Source organism: Oncorhynchus gorbuscha, linkage group LG01 (genome assembly GCF_021184085.1).
Source record: "Oncorhynchus gorbuscha isolate QuinsamMale2020 ecotype Even-year linkage group LG01, OgorEven_v1.0, whole genome shotgun sequence".
NCBI classification, from domain to species: Eukaryota; Metazoa; Chordata; class Actinopteri; order Salmoniformes; family Salmonidae; genus Oncorhynchus; species Oncorhynchus gorbuscha.
Genome location: NC_060173.1, coordinates 97,435,531 through 97,456,284, shown reverse-complemented (window position 1 = coordinate 97,456,284; position 20,754 = coordinate 97,435,531). Strand labels below are relative to the sequence as shown.

The window sequence follows — 20,754 nt, the reverse complement described above, 5'->3', positions numbered from 1 at the left end:
TGACTGAATACTAAAATATAACTATTCCTGTTTTGTCGGGTAGCTGTGCATGCCCAGTGTCGTATACCATACACCATCCTACCTCAAACATACACCTGCTAACCTTTTGTTTCTTCTAACATCTATATTGTAACACACAGTTCAGCTATCTTCTCTCCCAGTAGGAGCATGCCCATGCACTGCTTTCTCACGAACTGCTCTCCAACCTCCCATACAGCACTCTGTCAGTGGACATGTATTCATACTCTGTCTCTCTCTCAGTGTCTGGCTCTCGCTCTCTCTCATACACTCACTCAAAATACTACATCATCCTATCAGTTTTCTGCCAATGTTTTGTTGTTGTTGTTAGTAATATTGTTGATGCTTCTTTAGCGTTTGTCTGTGTTTTTGTCCCTCTTCATTATAGGCATGTGGTGACCCCAAAGCCAAACCATCCTATCTAATAGACAAGAACCTGGAGTCTGCTGTCAAGTTCATTGTCAGAAAATTCCCAGCGGTTGAAACGCGCAACAACAATGTAAGTCTGTCTATTGCATGTATTTTCCAGATATATTCCATGTTATTTCAGCTCATTTGAATGCTGCTTGGTATCTATATGCAGTCCTTTACCTATTGCATTACAAGGTCTGTGCAATAATGTGAATTTATTAATTGCATTAATTGTTGTAATTAGTCATTTTAATCATAGTATTTGACTCTTTTGAGATAAAATAGGAATTGTAAATGTAAATGAAATTCCATCTGAGATCCATTATCCTATCTCTTCACTATATATGTATCAATCACATGTACATTTCCATAAATGTTATGTTCTGTATGACAATTCTATCTTTTTATAGCTAGCCTTTTTCAGTACAACTAATTCATTCTCACCATGTTTGTCTTTTCAAGTGTTTTTCCACTTGATGCTTATCTATCACCATTGGCCGGCTTTCTATTTCATTTGAACTGTTTAACTGCTTCTGTGGTGTAGCTGTCATGTGGTTTGCTATTTTGTACTTTTTGCTGCAGTCGTTCATGTTTTACTTGGTCTGTGTTTTTGTTTTGCATGCTTAACTTCTTGGCTTTTTTCTGGAATATTCTTTTGGTAAGTTGAAGCTCCTCAGAGTTCCTTTCTTTCTATGTTTTGCATGTCTTATTATTCTCTATGTAGCAGATTTTCATTTAATTTGTTGCTAATTATTCATATTTGTATTATCTTTCACACAAGTTTTTCAATACTATTAGGTAACTGTTAATAGTTAGAATAAGTAACATTTATGGGCAAGAGACCAAGGGTGTGTCCCAAATAGCACCCTATTCTCATTATACTGCACTACTTTTACCTAGAACCCTATGGTCCTTGGTCAAAAGAAGCACACTACATAGGGAATAGGGTGCCATTTGGGACGCAAACCACAGATGACAATCCATAAAACATGACTTCATTTTTGGCTTGTGAGAGGCTATCATTGGTTAAATAAAGCCCCCATTGTGACTGCTAAAAATGCAGTCATGTTATCGAAGGCGGCATGCATGTTTTGGAAAGGTGTTTTTGGTTAGAGCTCTACAGTTTAGCGTTGTCAAAATGTTACCCTGACACATTGTGTGATGTCCTTGGTAGTATTTCTCAGGATATCTAGTTATTCTAGTTGAGACCACTCACTGCTCTACCAAACATGAACTAGCAAACACAGATGTCAAAGTCACTATAAAGTAGACAATGTTTGAACTCTTATGCCAGATTCCGTCAGCCTATTTGACTGTGCTCATTGTTCCATAGCATCCATACATTGAACCTTTGTGTGTCCTATGTTTAACTTTAGAGCACCTTTTTGTTACAATCATGTATTTTTTTTCTACAGCAACAGCTTGCACAACTACAAAAAGAGAAGTCTGAAATCCTTAAGAATCTAGCGTTGTATTACTTCACATTCGTAGATGTGATGGAGTTTAAGGTATGTGCAATTTAAGCATCATTCAATGTAGTGAAAATAGAGAACGGGTTTTAAGATCCGTTGTCAAATAAGCAGTAGCAGGAGCATAATATGACTGTCTTGATACCAATGTACAGTACTTTATATACATGTGTAATGATAATCCATCACAAATCAGTTACACTTATTATCAAGGTACTATACTGTGAAATGTATATAAATACTGTTTTCTTTCTGCTTCCAGGACCATGTCTGTGAGCTGCTGAACACTATCGATGCTTGCCAAGTATTCTTTGATATTGTAAGACACATTTATTTATACAGTACATGTAATTACAGAATGCTTTTGGTTATACCTCCAAGATTATATCTCAAAGATGTTATGTTTTTACTTGGATTAGATAAGTTTGCTGACTGACTCTTAAGGGATCGGTCTAGATCTAATTTTGTTCCCATATCTTTCTACAGACTGTAAACTTTGACCTGACCAAAAACTACCTTGACTTAGTAGTGACCTACACTAACCTAATGATGCTACTGTCTCGGATTGAAGAGAGGAAAGCTATCATTGGCCTCTACAACTATGCCCATGAAATGACACATGGATCAAGGTAAAACAATATTAATATTCAAATAAGTGAAGCTTAAAGCTTTTATACGTACAGTTCCAGTGGCATTATATTAAAATGGCATAGTATTATAGGGAAAATGTGATGCATGACTAAAACACTCTTTGTATTGTTGATTCGGACTTAGAAATCCCTTAGAACTAGAAATATCAACAACATTGTTGTATGTTTGTTCCCCATCTAGTGATCGAGAGTACCCTAGGCTGGGACAGATGATCGTTGACTACGAGAACCCCCTGAAAAAGATGATGGAGGAGTTTGTTCCACATGGGAAGGTGAATAGTGTCAACTATATCTCAACATGTTATGTTCTTGTCCTGAGCACTGACAATAACACCTTTTTTGGTTACACTGTATTATAACTTGTATGCTTAAGCCATGTTTATAAATGCTTATATTGTTTGTAAATGTTTACTAATAATAAAATACATATGTGTTAATAGATGATTAATGCTTGTTCATGAAAGTTCATATAAACTGTCCTAAATCAATCTCTCCCTCCCCTGTAGTCGTTGTCAGACGCCCTGCTCTCCCTCCAGATGGTGTACCCCAGGAGAAACCTGTCTGCTGACCAGTGGAGGAACGCCCAGCTACTCAGTCTCATCAGTGCTCCTAGCACCATGCTCAACCCAGCCCAGTCAGACACAGTGAGTTACCGTGCTCAACCCAGCCCAGTCAGACACAGTGAGGGTGAGTGCAGTAATATGATCTCTCCAGGAGTTGAACAATGACTCAACCCAGCCCAGTCAGGTGTTGCTCAACCCAGCCCAGTCAGACACCAGTTACCGTGCTCAACCCAGCCCAGTCAAACAGTACCATCAATACACTGCCTCAACCCAGCCCAGTAGAAAGTCTCAACCCAGCCCAGCCCCTTGGATTACTTCATGTGTTATTGTGTTACATAGAGGGATTAAAATGGTCATTTTTTGTCTTCAACGATATACACAAAATATTGTAATGTCAAAGTGGAAGAAAAATGCTATTTTTGTCAACGATATACACAGTCAGAATGTCCAAAGTGGGAAGAAAATGCTATTTTTATTTTATTTTAGCTTAATGAAAAATAAAACACTAATATTTTGATTAGATAACTATTCACCCCACTGAGTCAATACATGTTAGAAACACCTTTGGCAGTGATTACAGCTGTGTCTTCTTGGGAAAGTCCCATAAGAGCTTTGCACAAGTATTGTGCAATATTTGCCCAGTATTTTCAAAATTCTTCAAGGTCTGTCAAGGATCATAGCTATACAATCATTTTCAAGTCTTGCCATAGATTTTCAAGCAGATTTAAGTCAAAACTGTAATTTGGCCTCAGGAACATTCCCTGTCTTCTTGGTAAGCAACTCCAGTGTAGATTTGGCTTTGTGATGTAGATTGTCCTGCTAAAAGGTGAATTCCTTTCCCGGTGCCGGCTGAAGCAGGTTTTCCTCTGGGATTTTTTGGGGCAGTATTACTTTAGTGCCTTGTTGCATACAAGATGCATGTTTTGGAATATTTTTATTCTGTATATTTGTATTCTTTTCACTGTCATTATTGTAGAATTACTACAATGTTGTTAAACCATTCTCAGTGTTCTCCCATCACAGCCATTGAACTCTGTAGCTGTTTTAAAAATCACCAATGGCCTCATTATAACATCCCTGAGCAGTTTCATTCTTGTCCTGCAGTTCAGTTCAGAAGGATGACTGTATCTTTGATGTCTGTGTACTTTAATAAATCATCCACATAATTATTAACTTGACCATTCTTAAAGAGATATTCAATGTCTGATTTGTTATTGTTACCCATCTACCAATCACTGCCCTTCTTTGAGGCTTTTGAAACTCCCTGGTCTTTGCAGTTGACTCTGTGCTTGAAATTCAATACTTAACTGAGGGATCGTACAGATGTACTGTCCAGAAGAAGGGGTAGTCATTCAAAAATCATGTGAACCCGTATTATTTCACACAGTGTGAGTACAAATTACTTATTTATGTGATTTGTTAAGTCACATTTTACTTCTGAACTAATTCAGGCTTTTCAAAACAAAGGGGCGAGTACTTGTGTAACAGCTACAGTACCAGTCAAAAGACACACCTACTCATTCAAGGATTTGTCTTTTTTTGACTATTTTCTACATTGTAATGGTGAAGACATCAAAACTATGAAATTACACATATGTAATCATGTAGTAACCAAAAAAGTGTTAAAACAAATCAAAATATATTTGAGATTCTTAGTAGCCACCGTTTGCCTTGATGACAGCTTTGCACACGCTTGGCATTCTCTCAACCAGCTTCATGAGGTAGTCACCTGAAATGCATTTCAATTAACAGGTGTGCCTTGTTAAAAGTTAATGTGTGGAATTTCTTTCCTTCTTAATGCGTTTGAGCCAATCACTTGTGTTGTGGCAAGGTAGGGGTGGTATACAGAAGATAGAGAAACAACAGTCTGTCATTACTTTAAGGCATGAAGGTCAGTCAATATGGAACATTTCAAGAACTTTGAAAGTTTCTTAAATTTCAGTGGCAAAAACCATCAAGTGCAATGATGAAACTGGCTCTCATGAGGACCCACCACAGGAAAGGAAGACCCAGAGTTACCTCTGCTGCAGAGGATATGTTCATTAGAGTTACCAGCCTCAGAAATTGCAACTCAAATAAATTATTCAGAGTTCAAGTAACAGACACATCTCAACATCAACTGTTCAGAGGACACTGCTTGAATCAGGCCTTCATGGTCGAATTGCTGCAAATACACCACAGCTCCAACCGCCATGTCTTTGTGAGATGCAGAGTAGGTGAACAGATGATCTCTGCATGTGTGGTTCCCACCGTGAAGCATGGAGGAGGAGGTGTGATGGCAAGAGTGTGCAAAGCCGTCATCAAGGCAAGGGGTGGCTACTTTGAAGAATCTCAAATATAACATATATTTTGATTTTGTTTCACACTTTTTGTTTGGGTTACTATGTGATTCCATATGTGTTTTTCCGTAGTTTTAATGTCTTCACTATTTTTCTACAATGTAGAAAATAGTAAAAATAAGGGGGGGGAAACTTGAATGAGTAGGTGTGTTAACTTTTGACTGGTTCTGTGTATTTTAGTTATTTCATTTGTAGAATTTTCTTTTCACTTTGAAATGATGGAATATTTTGTGTGGATCAAAAATGAAATTTATTTAAATCCCTCTTTGAAATGCAACAAAATCTGAAAACAATTCAATGGTGTAGACTTTCTATGGGCACTGTAGATCTCCAATCATACCGTTTCCTGCTCACAGCAACATGCATTGACCTATGATTCTGTTTCTTCTAGATGCCCTGTGAATACTTGTCCCTGGACGCCATGGAGAAGTGGATAGTATGTAAGTGTTTGTTTGTAGAGTACAGTCTGACCTAATTGACTTGATAGGTTTATACCATTGGAGGGAGTGGGGAGCATGATAATTTTTTAAATTGTAATTCATGGTACAGGTGTATTTAACATCAATGTGTATATCTAAAAGCATAACACTTTAAAACACAGGTAAAATTATAAATCAGTCTAAATATTCTTATTCCCCACAAATGCCGTATTTGTTTTGAATGTTTCACAATCTTATTTCTGTGCATTGAACTCTCTCTGTCCTTGTGTTTGTGTGTCAGTTGGCTTCATCCTGTGTCATGGGGTCTTGAACAGCGACCAGGCAGCTCTGAGCCTGTGGAAGTTGGCTCTTCAGAGCAGCACCTGCCTCTGTCTCTTCAGAGACGAGGTGTTCCACATCCACAAGGCTGCTGAGGACCTCTTCATCAACATCCGCGGGTGAGGGATCACACATTAACAGTTTTCCTGGACTAAGCGTCGCCCTGGACTGAAAAGCATGCTCAATGAGGGACAGTTTAAGAATATACCCAGGCATTTTAAGTGTGTATGAGTAAATGAACTATTCTTCCTTTTCATTTCACAGCTACAATAAGCGTGTGAATGACATCAAAGAGTGCAAAGAACAAGCTCTGTCACATGCGTAAGTGCCCCACAAATGTATCTCATTGACGGTTTAGGATGCAATTCAGCACAGAGATTTTAAATTGTATTTGCCACACTATCCTCTCAGAATGTGATTGTTTGTTTTGTTACAGAGGCTTGATGCACAGAGAAAGACGCAAGTTCTTGAGATCTGCCCTGAAGGAGCTGGCCACAGTCCTATCTGACCAGCCAGGATTACTGGGCCCAAAGGTACTGCACCACTGCTCTTTCATCACGGCACCATTTAGACGGTTTTGAAATCAGAAGGGGGTGGAGGTGGGAGAAACAGTGGGAAGGGTGGACACAGGGATTGAACCCCAGTCTCAGTTAGGGAGATTTGTATATGTGGCTTTTGCCGGGAGTGTTGCCGCTCAACCACAGCTCTGCACCTGCGCTACTGCTCTCTTGTTGGACTAACACTATAGGCACTCTAGTTGTGTTAACATGATAATGCTAGTTGGACTACAGTGGAGGCTGCTGAGGGGAGGACGGCTCATAATAATGTCTGGAACTGAGTAGATGGAATGCCATCTAACACTTGGAAACCATGTGTTAGATGTATTTGATATCACTCCGCTCCAGCCAATACCACAAGCCCGTCCTCTCCAATTAAGGTGCCGCCACCTCCTGTGTTGGACTAACACTATACACTCGTGTTAACATGATAATGCTTGTTGGACTGACACTATAGGCACTAGTTGTGTTCACTTGATACTGCTTGTTGAACGAACACTAGTATAGGCACTATTGTTGTGTTCACATGATACTGCTTGTTGAACGAACACTAGTATAGGCACTAGTTGTGTTGACATGATAATGCTAGTTGGACTGACACTATAGGCACTCTAGTTGTGTTAACATGATACTGCTAGTTGAACGAGCACTATAGTATAAGCACTCTAGTTGTGTTGACATGATAATGCTAGTTGGACTAACTTTAAAGGGGTCAGAGGATTGGGATTCAAATCCTGAATGACCTGTTTAGATCCAGTAGTCCTTACACTCTAAGTGGGCTGTCGTGTCTAATTGATGGGTGATATTAACTATAAAACCTGACTCCTGTCCTCTGCCTAGGCCCTGTTTGTATTCATGGCTCTGTCGTTCGCTCGGGATGAGATCATTTGGCTGCTACGACATGCAGACAACATCCAGAAGAAGAGCACAGATGATTTTATTGACAAGTAAGACATCCTACTTACTCAACTTGTAACTATGGCATGTAGTGGCCCTGTGTGAAAATGCATCTTCGTGACATGTTTTTCTCTTGCTTGACTGCCATCAGGAGGCTAAAAGTGCTATGTCTCAAAGATTTTTGAATAAAATTACCCTTTAAGGAAAGCCGTGGTGTGTAGGAGTATTGAGCATACGAATGAAGTTTAGGTCTTCTGTTCTCTTATACTAAATGAAAATAATATGCAATATGCAACAATTTCAGTTATTTTACTGAGTTACAGTTCATATAAGGAAATCAGTCAATTGAAATAAATTCATTAGGCCCTAATCTATGGATTTCACATGACTGGGCAGGGGTGCAGCCATGGGTGGGGCCTGGCAGGACATAGCCCCCCACCCGCTGGGGAGCCAGGCCCAGCCAATGAGAATGAGTTTTTCCCCACAAAAGGGCTTTATTACAGACAGAAATACTCCTCAGTTTCATCAGCTGTCCAGTTGGCTGGTCTCAGATGATCCCTCGGGTGAAGAAGCCGTATGTGGAGGTTCCTGGGCTGGCGTGGTTACACGTGGTCTGCGGTTGTGAGGCCGGTTGGAAGTACTGCCAAATTCTCTAAAACAATATTTGAGAAATTAACATTAAATTCTCTGGCAACGGCTCTGGTGGACATTCGTGCAGTCAACATGCCAATTGCACTCTCTCTCAACTTGAGACATCTGTGGCATTGTTCTATGACAAAACTGCACATTTTACAGTGGCCTTTTATAGTCCCCAGCACAAGGTGCACCTGGGTAATGATCATGCTGTTTAATCAGCTTCTTAATATGCCACACATGTCAGGTGGATGGATTATTTTGGCAAAGGAGAAATGCTCACGAAAAGGGATGTAAAGACATTTGTGCACAAAATTTAAGAGAAATAAGATTTGTGTATATGGAAAGTTTCTGGGATCTTTTATTTCAGCTAATCAAACATGGGACCAACAATTTACATCTTGCGTTTATGTTTTGTATAATTTTAGATAATTTTTGCTTTTCTATGTCCTCAGGCACATTGCAGAGCTGATCTTCTACATGGAGGAGCTGAGGGCTCATGTGAGGAAGTATGGTCCTGTCATGCAGAGGTACTATGTCCAGTACCTGTCTGGCTTCGATGCCGTGGTGCTCAACGAGCTAGTACAGGTAAGACTGCTAGCTGAAGCTCTCATGGGCTCCCTCTCAAATGGTACGTTAGATTTATTCTAGTATGTATTAAATTGTTTTTTTCATCATCAATCTACACACAATACCACACACATTATGACAAGGCATAAATCTTTTTTATTTAAATATCACATTTACTTAAGTATTCGGACCCTTTACTCAGTATTTTGTTGAAGGATTGTTGGTAGTGATTACAGCCCCGTGTCTTTTTAGGTATGACGCTACAAGCTTGACATCTGTATTTGTGGAGTTTCTACCATTCTTCTCTGCAGATCTTCTCTGTCAGGTTGGATGGGGAGTGTCGCTGCACAGCTATTTTCAGGTCTCTCCAAAGATGCTCGATCGGGTTCAATTCGGGGCTCTGGCTGGGCCACTCAAGGATATTCAGAGATGTTCCAAAGCTACTCCTGCTTTGTCTTGGCTTAGGGTCGTTGTCTTGTTGGAAGGGGAACCTTCGCCCCCGGTCTGAGGTCCTGAGCACTCTGGAGCAGGTTTTCATCAAGGATTGCTCTGTACTTTGCTCCGTTCATCTTTCCCTCGATCCTGGCTAGTTTCCCGGTCCCTGTCGCTGAAAAACATCCCCAACAGCATGATGCTGCTACCTCCATGCTTCACCGTGAGGATGATGCCAGGTTTGATTTCAGGCTAGATAATCTTGTTTCTCATGGTCTGAGAATCCTTTAGGTACCTTTTTGCAAACTCAGTAAAAGGCACATGACAGCCAATTTGGAGAAGTGGCTTCCATCTGGCCACTCTACCATAAAGGCCTGATTGGTGGAGTGCTACATAGATGGTTGTCCTTCTGGAAGTTTCTCCCATCTCCACAGAGCAACTCTGGAGCTCTGCCAGAGTGACCATCGGGTTTTTGGTCACCTCCTTGGCCAATGCCCTTCTCCCCTGATTGCTCAGTTTGGCCGGGCAGCCAGCTCTAGGAAGAGTCTTGGTGGTTCCAAACTATTTACATTTAAGAATGATGGAGGCCAATGTTTTTTGGGGGACCTTCAATGCTGCCTTTCTAAATAATGTCCAATCATTTGAATTTACCAAAGGTGGACTCCAATCAAGTTGTAGAAACATCTTATGTATGGTCAATAGAAACAGGACACACCTGAGCTAAATTTAAAGTCTCATAGCAAAGGGCCTGAATAATTTCAGTTTTTTATTTTTAATACATTTGCAAAAATGTCTTAACCTATGTCACTTTGTCGTTATGGGCTATTGTGTGTAGATTGAGGATTTAAATTTAATCCATTTTAGAATAAGGCTGTAACGTATCAAAATGTGAAGGGTCTGAATTATTTCCGAATGCACTGTATATATTTCACTACATATGACCATGGTCCATGGGGCCCAGGTCAAAAGTAGTTTACTATGTAGGGATTAGGATGCCATTTCAGAGAAACTCATTGTCAATGTTCTCCCCTTGGTTTCATAATATCTTAGTATTTATGATCTAGGGTATGACTGATGACCCAGTGTACTGTACTATGTTGTATGCAGGTTTCTATTTTGAAGGAAAACAACAGAGCTGACCACTAGATGGAGATCAAGTATTTTTTTAATTATTTTTTTTGCTTGGACATGTCTTGCTCTCTGATATGCGGTGTGAATTCCAACTTTAAACCGTGTCTAACTGAGGCCCTGTCCTCTCCTCATTTTCCTCTCCTCTAGAATCTGTCCGTCTGTCCTGAGGATGAGTCCATTATAATGTCCTCCTTCGTCAACACCATGACCTCCCTCGGCGTCAAACAAGGTATTCAACCTAACACGGCCTGCCACTCATATTACATAAATATCATCAACAATAAACAGTTTCTCATTGAGACTGTTGTTGATAACACAGTTCAATCCATCCTGTTGCTGTACAGTAAATAGTCCAGGTTAGGAAATGTCTACTTCATCATGCTTAGTTGTTTTTTATCTAGCCATGTTAGTCTTGAGCACTAAAAGCGTGAAGAGTGAAGGACAGATGAAAGGAGGGAGGACAGATGGCGAGCAGAGTAGGAGCCCGCGCCGCTCCCCACATCTCCCCTACTCTGTCCTCCTTCCTTCCAGTGTCATGTTGATCCCATATCTGAGTGAATTGTCTCTGTCGGTGTTACAGTGGAAGACGGGGACGTGTTTGATTTCAGGGGCATGAGGCTGGACTGGTTCAGATTGCAGGTAAGAAGCCATCAGGAAAATGAGACCAGCTTTGCGGCTGGAGCTGGGAGACAGACGTGGGTTCAAATAGTGTTTGAAATCCTTTCACAATACTTTGTCTGCTCAATTGAGCTTGCTTGGTGCAATGGAACAACTATAATAGTCTCAAAAGTGTCAAACTCAGCCCATCTGGCACTCCAGGCAGGCTAGAGCAAAGGCCTAAAGTATTTTGAAAGATTTTGAATATGATTTGAACCCAGATCATGCTGAGAGGCCACTGTGCTCTGTGTTTGTGTCGTAATTAGCACTCATAATTAGCCAGTAATGAGAGACCAGTGTTTAGCATGCTACACTACTCCAGTTACCCTACTCCTGTCTTACTTTCCTGTCTGTAAGCCAGTGTGTGTGGGGGGGGGGGGGCAATATATAACTGATATAGGACAGTTTGGTATTTTAGATCGTAATGAATAAGAGGGGGGGACCTGTTCCTAGATCCACACTCCTACTCTAAGACACTTTGTGAATACAGGCCCAGAGCGATGTTCTTTGTACATGTGTGAGAAGCCCAACTGCACATTCATTTAACAGACTAGTAATAGATAATATGGCCTGAGATACTGTGAGGAGGACAAATGTCTATACATCATCAAATCAAATTTATTTATATAGCCCTTCGTACATCAGCTGATATCTCAAAGTGCTGTACAGAAAACCAGCCTAAAACCCCAAACAGCAAGCAATGCAGGTGTAGAAGCACATCTGTTTTCTTTTCCAACTTTTTATTCATGTGCATGATGTACATGTTATTTGAAGTGGTGATAAAATAAATGTCCATGTTCTCAGGGAAAATAACTTTATTGGAAGATAGATTCTGGGCCCCATTCCCTGACCATTTCTTAAAAATGAATTTGGAATGAATGACAATAAATATTCTTCTTTGAAACAGTGTTTGTTTAAGAATCGTTGCACGTCTTTTATCCTGTCCCAAATAAATCGCAACTCACCCCAGAAAAGAGAGATGGCATATTATTTTCAAGTGTGGTTGAGTTGAGCTCTCTCGCTCTCTCGCTTTCTTTCTCTCTCTCAATCACGCTTGACTCCTCAGTACTCTGCTGAGATCAACACAACCATCCCTGCTGTCAGGGACCCACATCACTCCCTGACCCGTTGGTCGGCTCGCCCTTTCGCTGCCTTCCGATTCGCCCAGCCCTCAACTCAGATGGATTTTTCAGTGTGCGTCCCAAATGGCGCCCTGTTCACATTACTTTTGACCAGGGTCTTACGCGTTAGGTCTTTAGGCCCTAGTCAAAAGTAGTGCACTACATAGGGAATTGAGTGCATTTGTGACGTACGGTCCCACTCAACTCCCTCTGAGATGTTTGATCTTAGCTCAGGGCCTCGGCAAGAAATTCTTCAACTCGGAAAGGTTTCTCAGTTTAGTCAGCAGGCAAGGGGAAAAGAGAAAAGCTTCCATGCGTGGAATGGGGACTGTTTTCCCAACACAGCTGAACAACTATTTTCTCAAGTCTCATGGTTTTTCTACTGACTGCGCTACACCCTTCACAGCCAGCCTCTTAACACTATGATAGCAAAAACAGAACTGCTCAGATTACAAGAAGCAGGATGTTGGTTTATTCACTGTGTGTTTTTGCGTTTAGTGTTTGCCAGGGTTAAAGCAAATTCAGAAAGTATTTTAAACATTATGTATAAGAACAGCTGACAAATGTATGAACAGCTATACTGTATTCACAGTATATGCCTATACCTACATATTTAGGTGTCACTGTAATCCCTAAAAATAGATTGTTGTAAATAAGAATGTGTCAGCGAATAATCCTAGTTTATCAAGATGGTCCTGAAAGCTTCATGTTTGGATCAGAATCTAAACCTGTCTCTTCCACAAGCATCAAGAACACTGCTTCTAAAGGTTCTACCACATGTGCTCTCTTCTCCTCCGAGCTGCTTGTCAACCACAACCCACAAGCCATGTGAGCGGTTACAGCACACAGGCCTTGTCATAAGCCATATCGATGTTCTTTCTATCTATCAAGTACTTTTCTTTATTTTCTTTAAATCTCTGTTTTATTTAGGGAACTCTTGTTGTTTGTCTGATCCATTAAGTGAACATGTTGGATGAGAAACACAAGCTGCCATTACCACAGTAAGGTCATGTTAGTGATTGTAATCTAAACTGAGTCTTGCATCGTGTCATGATCTAACTCCAAGGAGCAGATGTTGGTTGAGCCACAGTTGGACTGGATTGAGGGAAGAGAAACCCTAACCCTCTTTCTTTCTCTCTTTCTCTGTTTTTCTCTTGTCATGTCTCTTCTCCACAGTGCTGTTTTCTAATGTGGTTCTGACAATGGCACCATGAACATCATGCAACAGCACTTTAACGTTTCGAAATAGGCCTTGAATTCCAATCATCTTTAGGCTGTCCCCTTGCCTAATTTTTCAATATATAATCCTTGCACGGCCGTTTGAACAACGTTTGTGTGAGTTTAGCACCTGCTAAATGTTTTTGTGGCTGTGGTACCAGGTTGGCATTGAATGTTCTTTAAGTTGGCAGACATTTAGAGATGTTGAGACCCAGTGGAACATGTTCGAGTCAACACTTTTGCTGCATTTTCTCACACTTTTGTAGCTCACGATGACTTCTTTCCAAAAAGTATGTGCTTTTATTTTTGGACTCTCAGATTGATTCTCTAAGGCCTAGTTGTACCCTGGTAACGCAGATGTTTCACTGCTCTTGTTGTGTTGCCCAAATTACACCCTATTCCCTACATATTGCGCCATAGGGCTCTGGTCAAAAGTAGTGCACTATGTGAGAAGGGTGTCATTTGGGACACAGTGACAGAACTGTAGCCATTTTCCTTCTGACGATCTCGACGTTCAAAGAAAGCATTGTCTTGAACTCTGCAAAGACACCAGAGAGAATCTGTTTTGCATACAGTCTTGGTTTGATACCATATGCTTTGGGAGGAAATTGTGTTATTTGGCTATTGTCAGTATCAGCGGTATCAAGTTAACACGGACGTCTTCCCAGAAATCTTTCCTTAGATGTTAATGATATGGTAACTCATCCAACCACACTTTTCCTTCCAGACTCCCACTGACTTCCAAATTCAAATGGAATCAGCTTTTTCTTTAATTCCTAGGAAATAGGGAGTTTTTGGGAAAGTGGCAAAGGAACGCTACTAACAGGAAAATGATTCTTTAAAAGATTTCAAACTGCATGATACCAAAAATCTGTTGATTTGATATATTTGACAAATAAAATAGATATAAAGCCGCTTCAGCTGTAGACAACATTACATACAAGTACCAGTCAAAAGTGTGGACACCTACTCATTAAAGGTTTTTTCTTTATTTTTACTATTTAGTAATAGTGAAGACATCAAAACTATGAAATAACACATATGGAATCATATAGTAACCAAAAAAGTGTTAAACAAATGGAAATTCTTCAAAGTAGCCACTGTTTGCCTTAATGACAGCTTTGCACACTCTTGGTGTTCTCTCAATCCTCTTCATGAGGTAGTCACCTGGAATGCATTTCAATTAACAGGTATGCCTTGTTCATTTGTGGAATTTCTTACCTTAATGTGTTTGAGCCAATCAGTTGTGTTGTGACAAGGTAGAGGTGGTATACAGAAGATAGCCCTATTTGGTAAAATACAAAGTCCATATAATGGCAAGAACAGCTCTGATAAGCAAAGAGAAACAGAATACAGAACATTTCAAGAACTTTGAAAGTTTTTTCAAGTGCAGTCGCAAAAACCATCATGCGCTATTATGAAACTGTCTCTCATGAGGACCGCCACAGGAAAGGAAGACCCACAGTTACCTCTGCTGCAGAGGATATGTTCATTAGAGTTAGCTGCACCTCAGATTGCAACCCAAATAAATGCTTCACAGAGTTCAAGTAACAAACCCATCTCAACATCAACTGCTAAATGACTTGAATGTAAATGTTAAATGTAACTGTTCATAGGAGACTGCGTGAATCAGGCCTTCATGGTCAAATTGCTGCAAAGTAACCACTACTAAAGGACACCAATAAGAAGAAGAGACTTGCATGGGCCAAGAAACACAAGCAATGGACATTAGACCGGTGGAAATCTGTCCTTTGGTCTGATGAGTACAAAATGTTTGGTTACAACCGCCGTGTCTTTGTGTGATGCAGAGTAGGTGAATGAATGATCTCCCCATGTGTGGTTCCCACCATGAAGCATGGAGGAGGAGGTGTGATGGTGGGGGTGCTTTGCTGGTGACACTGTGATTTATTTATAATTCAAGGCATATTTAACCAGCATGGCTACCACATCATTCTGCAGTGATACGCCATCCCATCTGGTTTGCGCTTAGTGGGACTATCATTTGTTTTTCAACAGGACATTGACCCAAAACAAAGCTACAGGCTGTGTGAAGGCTATTTGATCAAGAAGGAGAGTGGTGGAGTGCTGCACCAGATGTCCTGGTCTCCACAATCACTGCAGCGTGAAGGAAAAAGTAGCCAAAAAGTGATCAGCATATGTGGGAACTCCTTCAAGACTGTTGGGAAAGCATTCCTCATGAAGCTGGTTGAGAGAATGCCAAGTGTGCAAAGCTGTCATGAAAGGGGTTGCTACTTTGAAGAATCTCAAATATAAAATATATTTTGATTTTGTTTAACACTTTTGGTTACTTACATGATTCCATATGTTATTTCATAGTTATAATGTCTTCACTATTTTTCTACAATGTAGAAAATAGTCAAAATAAGAACTCTTGAATGAGAAGGTACGTGTTGTGTTTTCCTCTGGTCAGACATACCAATAATGCCTTGTTTATCTCTTGGTCAGGCCTATACTAGTGTGTCAAAGGCTTCTCTGGGCATCGCAGACCACCGTGAGCTAGGCAAGATGATGAATACCATTATATTTCACACCAAGATGGTGGATTCCCTGGTGGAGATGCTGGTGGAGACGTCTGACCTCTCCATATTCTGGTAAGTAAATCTGGTTTGCGCCAGAACAACCCAAAGGGCAGGCGCATATCTCCTGCTTCCATAGCGTGAGGCAGCTTGATGGAGAAGTACACCCCCTGGACAAGACGCTAGTTTACAGCAGGGCCTATTCTGGTAGGGATCTACGTTGACATTTACCTGCATGTTCAGTTACACAGCCGTTTAAAACAGGAAAGGTATTAGGTTATGTGGACTCCATCTTCTGGTAGGCGTCTACATTTGGGATTCGGATTCCTATTTAGAAAAACCTACATGTCCCATTTAAAAAAATGTTTTTTTTTACCAGGATCTTTTTCAATGGAGGCAGTAACAATCAATACATTACAACATTTAAACTTACAATACAATTCACCAGCATGATCCAGCCGAAAAAAGAATTTACACTCCTGTAACATTCTCCCATAAAAACACAAGACGAGAAGGCAGTCTTACCTAATTCTGTAAATGTCCTGGAGACTTAAGTAGCAACCACCTAGCAAACCGGGTATGGTAACTGCTGGTGGTGAAGGAGACCAGACTACTGAGGTAAAGAGGGAGTTTATCCAAAAGGGCTTTGTAGACGAACACATACAAATGTAGCTTTCTGCACATATAAAGTGAGGTCCAAACCACCATTTTGTTACAAGGTGCAATGGGTGAGTGACTTGGCATTTGTAATAAAGTGCAATGGATGCATTATAAACAGAGTCCAGTTTCTGTAAGATGGAGTAGGCTGCATGCCTATACAAGTCACCATAATCATTTACAGAGAGAAAAGTGGCCTGGACAACCTTTCTAGCCGTAAGCAGGAAGCAAGGCTTACTATTAAAATAAAAAAACAATTTCAGTTTCTTCACAAGATTATCCATATGAACTTTAAAGGAAAACATGTCATCCAACTATATACCTAGGTATTTGTAGGATGCCACTTTTTTTCAATTAATAAGCCACCAGATGTGACAAATTTTAACCTTCTTTGGCTGAGTGCGAGCTCTGGCAAAGTTAATTAATTTAGTTTTTTGTGCGTTCAAGACCAGTTTCAGACCATAAAGGGAGGCCTGCAGTGACTGAAAGCAGTCTGAAGCTCTTCAACAGCCTGAACCAGAGAAGGAGCACATTAATATATGACTATTATCTGCATATAGATACAACTTTGCTGGTTGCATCCCAGTTCGCAAATCATAAATAAAAATTGAGAACAATACAGGAGCTAAAATGGCACCCTGGGGCACACCTCTATTAATCTCAAGAATGCTAGCCTTGTGATTGTTGGTATATTCACATAGTTCCTAAAACAATCTTTCTGACAGAAAACAATTTACTGCCCCTTTACTGAGACCAATGTTACTGAGTCTAGCTAGCAACAATTCATGGTCAACTGAATCAAATGTCTTTGATAAATTAACAAACAGAGCAGCACAATATTGTTTTTATCAGGTGCATTTGTCACTGCCATAGCTGCAGTTGTGGTGCTGTGCCTCGATCTAAAGCCAGACTGAACCCCGCTCAGTATGTTCTTTTCAATTAAGACGTTTTTTTTAACTGAGTTCAATAGGGATTCATAGACTTTGGCCAGGATAGGGAGTTTGGAGATAGGACAATAGTTATTAGCATCTAAGGGATCTCCTCCCTTTAGCAGTGGGAGGACATAAGCTGATTTCCAAATGCTGGGTATGGAATTGGTCAAGAGACTCAAGTTGAAAATGTGAGCCACAGGTTCAGTAATAATACCAGCTGCTATCTTAAAGAGGTAGGGATACAGGTTGTCTGGGCCTGCAGACTTTGTGTCTATTGCCTTTAGTGCTTTATAGACCTCGGCATAAGAAACAGGCTCAAAGTTAATGGTTCACATGAGGGCCTATATCATAGTTTACTGTAACAGAACTTACATTAGAGACCTGGGCCCCACCGTTATCAAAAACTGAACCAGCAGATATGAAGTGCTTGTTAAAAACCACTACAATATCGTCTTTGTCCTTCACTTCTTTAGAATCCATCATTAAATGGTCAGGAAGGTCAGAGGATACAATAGAACCTGACACTGATTTTGATTAGCTTCCAGAACATGGTAGGGTTGTTAAGGTTCTCTGTGACTGTATTTAGATAGAAATCTGATTTGAACTTCCTGATCAATCCTGTACATTTGTTTCTTAGCACTCTGAAGGAGGCCCAGTCAACAGGAGCATTGAGTAAAATGGCGCCGGAGCAGATGGCAGACGTTTTACGTGCCCCTAACAGAGTTTTTTTTGTTTGTTTATCTGCGTTGTTTGAACGTTTTTTCACATTTAAAAAAAAAACTATTTTTGCACATAATGTTGCCGCTACCGTCTCTTATAACTGAAAATAACTTCTAGACATCAGGACTGCGATTACTCACCACAGACTAGCAGAACCCTTTTTCTCCTTTCACGAGTCTGACGAGCCCAAGGCGGAGGATATATGGCTCCCTCGGGAACAGGCCCCGACCCCAGTGGTCTGTGTGAAGAGGAGGCGGAGAAAGAGAGGCCGGAGGGCGGGCTGCCTTCTGAGGAGTAGGAGGCGATCGGATAAACCCCCACTCCCCTCAATTCTGCTCGCCAACACGCAATCTTTGGACCAAAAAATTGATGAGTTATTGGGAAGATTAAACTACCAACAGGACATTAAAGACTTACATCTTATGCTTCATGGAGTTGTGGCTGAACGACAACAATCTCAACATACAGCTGGCTGATTATACGATGTACCGGCAGGATAGAACAGCGGCGTCTGGTAAGACCAGTGGCGGTGGTCTATATTTTTGTAAACAACAGCTGGTGCACGATATCTAAGAAAGTCTCGAACTATTGCTCGCCTGAGGTAGAGTTTCTCATGATAAGCTGCAGACCACATTACCTACCAGTGCTCCTAGTATCCGGGGACATTAATGCAGAGAAACATAAATCAGTTTTTCCTAATTTCTATCAACATGTTAAATGTGCAACCAGAGGGAAAAGAACTCTGGGCCACCTATACACAGGGATGCATACAAAGCTCTCCATCCATTTGGCATCTCCATTTGGCATATCTGACCATAATTCTATCTTCCAAATCCCTGCTTACAGCAAAAAGTAAAGCAGGAAGCACCAGTAACTAGATTGATTTAAAAAAGTGCTCAGGTAGAGCAGAAGCTAAGCTACAGGACTGTTTTGTTAGCAAAGACTGGAATATGTTCCAGGATTCCTCCGATGGCATTGAGGAGTACACCACATCTGTCATTGGATTCATCAATAAGTGCATCGATGAAGTCGTCCCCACAGTGACCGTACGTACATACCCCAACTAGAAACAATGGATTATGGGGACATCCGCACTGAGCTAAAGTCTAGAGCTGCCGCTTTCAAGGAGCGGGACTCTAACCCGGAAGCTTATAATAAATCTTGCTATGCCCCCCGACAAACCATCAAACAGGCAAAGTGTCAATACAGAACTAAGATCGATTCGTACTACACCGGCTCTGACGCTCGTCGGATGTGACAGGGCCTGCAAACCATTACAGACTACAAAGGATAGCACAGCCGAGAGCTGCCCAGTGACACGAACCTACCGGATGAGCCAAACTACATCTATACTCGCTTCGAGGCAAATGACACCTGCATGAGGGCACCTGCATGAGGGCACCAGCTGTACCGGAAGACTGTGTGATCGCGCTCTCCTTAGCCGATGTGAGTAAGACCTTTAGACAGGTCAACATTCACAAGGCCGCAAGGCCAGGCCGATTACCAGGACTTGTACTGCGAGCATGCGCTGACCAACTAGCAAGTGTCTTCACTGACATTTTCAACCTCTCCCTGTCGGGGTCTGTAATACCAACGTGTTTTAAGCAGACCACCATAGTGCCTCTGCCCAAGAACACGAAGGTAACCTGCCTAAATGACTACCGCCCTGTAGCACTCACGTCGGTACCCGTGAAGTGCTTTGAAAGGCTGGTCATGGCTCACATCAACACAATCATCCCGGAAACCCTAGACCCACTCCAATTTGCGTACCGCCCCAACAGATGATGCAGTCTCTATTGCACTCCACACTGCCCTTTCCCACCTGGACAAAAGGAACACCTATGTGAGAATGCTATTCATTGACAACAGCTCAGCGTTCAACACCATAGTGCCCTCAAAGCTCATCACTAAGCTAAGGACCCTGGGACTAAACATCTCCCTCTGCATCTGGATTCTGGACTTCCTGACAGGCCGCCCCCAGGTGGTAGGGGTAGGTAACAACACATCCGCCACGCTGATCCTCAACATGGGCCCCTCAGGGGTGCACCAATTTGTAAGTCGCTCTGGATAAGTGCGTCTGCTAAATGACTTAAATGTAAATGCTTGCTCAGTCCCCTCCTGTACTCCCTGTTCACTCATGACTGCACGGCCATTTTACTGCTCCTCTTTTAATACTTGTTACATTTCTCTCTTATTGTTCTCCATATTAAAAAAAAATGAACTGTCGTTTAGGGTCTCATAAGTAAGCATTTCACTATAAGGTGACCTGTTGTATTCGGCGCATGTGACTAATAAAATTTGATTTGATTTATATGTATATCCTGAGCCCAAGAGACATTTCTGTTTCTATTTAATTCTGCTAAGTTATCAGAAAACCAGGGATGGTCCCTTCCACTGAATCTACATTTCTTCACAGGGGCATGCTGATCACTAATGGACAGAAATATCAAAATATTCCCAGGCAGTGTCAACATTGGGAATCAG

The 20,754-nt window shown here is 41.1% G+C and overlaps 1 pseudogene; it reads left to right on the top strand.

Annotated features, from left to right (window-relative positions):
• Window positions 1-20,754, top strand: part of LOC124046872 — a 69,987-nt pseudogene that overhangs the window by 7,579 nt on the left and 41,654 nt on the right.